This window comes from Chrysochloris asiatica, unplaced genomic scaffold (genome assembly GCF_000296735.1).
Source record: "Chrysochloris asiatica unplaced genomic scaffold, ChrAsi1.0 scaffold00050, whole genome shotgun sequence".
NCBI lineage: Eukaryota > Metazoa > Chordata > Mammalia > Afrosoricida > Chrysochloridae > Chrysochloris > Chrysochloris asiatica.
This window is the reverse complement of record NW_006408568.1, coordinates 18,729,471-18,732,753: the sequence shown is the minus strand read 5'-3', so window position 1 is coordinate 18,732,753 and position 3,283 is coordinate 18,729,471. Positions and strand designations below refer to the sequence as shown.

The following is a 3,283-nucleotide window of genomic DNA, read 5'->3' as shown; positions in this document are numbered from 1 at the left end:
TATACGATGGAATGAATGTAAAACTACAGTTCTCTCGTGTAAAATATCATATAATTCACAATAAAACATGAAGAAAAAAAAAAAAGAATGTTTCTTAGAAACAAGATGGTGAGACTTCATCTCTCAAACTTTGGCCATGTTCTCAGGAGGAACCAGTTCCTAGAGAAGGACATCAAGATTGATAAAGTGGAGGGTCAATGAAAAACAGGATGAGCACCAATAAGATGGATTGAAACGGTGGTAGCAACAATGGGCTCCAGCATAGCAACAATTTTGAGGGTGGTGCAGGACCACCTTACATTTTGTATATGGCAGCTGAGTTGGAACTGACTTGACAGCATCTGTTTGGTGGTGGTTATGTACCGTGGAGTCGGTTCCAACTCATAGCAACCCTGTACAGGGTTTCCAAGGGTGTAAATCTTTACCGGGGCAGAAAACTTCATCTTTCTCCCACAGAACAGCTGGTAGTTTTGAACTGCTGACCCTGAGGTTAGCAGCCTGATTCGTAAACACTTTGCTATGACAGCACTTAGTAACAGCAAAAACAAATTATGTATAAAATATTTTTTTTTTCCTTAGCAAAGTAGCAATGCTTTTTAGAAATCTGGTAATGTTGGTAATATGGAGAAGTGATAAGATGAATATAATAACTGTGAACATTATTAATCAGTAACACTGATTTTTATTTTTCAAGCTTAATGAAAGACTGAGTAGAGATATGGAATTACACATCTTAATATGACTGTAGCTCAGGATTTTATGAGTACAGTGGTAAACAGTATGTAACAGAACGGAACTGAAGAAATTCCTGACACTCTGAAAAAGCAATGTGTTAGATGCTATTCTGCTGGATTCACATTGGCCTTATATAAAACAGAACTAAGCACTGCCCAGTCCTTAGCAATCTTCACAATTGTTGCTGTGCTTGAGTTGATTGTTGTAATCAATGTCTCACTGAGAATCTTCTTTATCATGCTGTTGTTTACTGGTCCACTTGTGAGGACTTGTGTTTTCTTTACATTGTGATGTAATCCAGACTCAAGGTTCTAGTCTTTGATATCATCAGTAAGCACTGCAACTCCTCTTCACTTTCAGCAAGCAAGCTGGAGTCATCTGTACATCATAAGTTGTATTTGAATCTTCCTCAAATCCTTCATCATATTGTCCAGCTCTCAGATTATTTGTTCAGCATACAGACTGAATAAGTAAGGTGAAAGGATAAAACTTTGATATGTGTCTTTCCTCATTTTATTTTATTTCATTATTTTATGGGTGTGAGGAGAAAGGGGTGGACCCTTTTCTGAGTTTAAACCACATGGAATCTCCTTCTTCTGTTCAAATGATTGCCTTTTGGTCTATTTATGGGTTATGCATGAGGTCCATAATTAGAAATGACAAATTGAAGAAGAATGGTGTTGCATTCATTGTCAAAAAGAACATATCCAGATCAGTCATGAGGTACAACACTGTCTGTGATAGGATAATACCCATGCGCCTACAGGGAAGACCAGTTAATACCACTATTACTCAAATTTATGCACCAACCACTAAAGCCAGTGAGGATGAAATAGAAGTATTCTACCAACTTCTTCAATATGAAATTGATCAAACATGCAATCAAGATGTATTGATCATTACTGGTGATTGGAATGTAAAGGTTGGGAGCAAAGAGGAAGGATCAGTAATTGGAAAATATGGCTTTGGACAAAGTATTGAATGATGCAGAAAGCATCAAGAGAAGATGGAAGGAGGAAGATCCCGGGCCGCTCCGCCACAGGCCGCCTCCGGAGCCGCAGGATTTAGCGAGGGGGACCGCGGCCCCAGCAGAGCCTGCCTGCCTGAGAGGCCGGCCTACTACCACAGAAGATCTCTGCCTCCACCCTCCCTCCCGGGGCTGAGAGACCCCCACCTTTCCCCAAACTGAAGCTGCCAGGTATTGAGATACCAGCCAGATGTCTTCCCACAAAGGATCCATGGTGGCACAGGGCAATGGGGCACCTGCCAGCAACAGGGAAACTGACACGGTGGAACTGGCTAAACTGGGACCCTTGCTAGAAGAGAAGGGCAAACGGGCAATCGCCAATCCAACCAAAACTGAAGAGGAGCAAACATGTCCAGTGCCCCAGGAAGAAGAGGAGGAGGTGCGGGTCCTGACACTTCCCCTGCAAGCCCATTACGCCATGGAGAAGATGGAGGAATTTGTTTATAAGGTTTGAGAGGGACGTTGGAGAGTCATCCCATATGATGTGCTCCCTGACTGGCTCAAGGACAATGACTACCTGCTACATGGCCATAGACCACCCATGCCCTCCTTTTGAGCTTGCTTCAAGAGCATCTTCCGCATCCATACAGAAACTGGCAACATCTGGACCCATCTGCTTGGTTTTGTGCTGTTTCTCTTTTTGGGAATCTTGACCATGCTCAGACCAAATATGTATTTCATGGCCCCTCTACAGAAGAAGATGGTTTTGGGGATATTCTTTCTGGGTGCAGTGCTATGCCTCAGCTTCTCCTGGCTCTTCCACACTGTCTATTGTTATTCAGAGAAAGTCTCTCGGACTTTTTCCAAGCTGGACTATTCAGGGATTGCTCTACTGATCATGGGGAGCTTTGTCCCCTGGCTCTATTACTCCTTCTACTGCTCCCCACAGCCACAGCTCATCTACCTCTCCATCATCTGTGTCCTGGGCATTTCTGCCATCATTGTGGCACAGTGGGACCGGTTTGCCACTCTCAAGCATCAGCAGACAAGAGCAGGAGTGTTCCTGGGACTTGGCTTGAGTGGGGTTGTGCCCACCATGCACTTCACTATCGCCGAGGGCTTTGTCAAGGCCACCACCGTGGGCCAGATGGGCTGGTTCTTCCTCATGGCTGTGATGTACATCACCGGAGCTGCCTCGTATGCTGTTCGAATTCCTGAGCGCTTCTTTCCTGGCAAGTTTGACATATGGTTCCAGTCTCATCAGATTTTTCATGTCCTGGTGGTGGCGGCAGCCTTTGTACACTTCTATGGGGTCTCCAACCTTCAAGAATTCCGTTATGGCCTAGAAGGTGGCTGTACTGATGACTCCCTTCTCTAAACCTTCCCACCAGATGGGTGGAGGAGGAACTTCCCAAGTGCTTTTAAAAATAACTTCTTTGCCAAAGTGAGGAAGACTCTGAGTTGTCTGTTTCTAGAAGAAACCTAGTAGAGAATTCAGTACCAACCAAGCTTCAGCCCACATTCATTCAAACCCACTGGATAATAAACTTTCCATTTCCCTAGCTGGGAAGAGAGGGAGTG

The 3,283-nt window shown here is 44.2% G+C and overlaps 1 pseudogene; it reads left to right on the top strand.

Annotated features, from left to right (window-relative positions):
• Positions 1-1,952: 1,952 nt before the first annotated feature.
• LOC102838336 lies at positions 1,953-3,080 on the top strand (annotated as a pseudogene).
• The last annotated feature ends 203 nt before the right edge of the window (positions 3,081-3,283 follow it).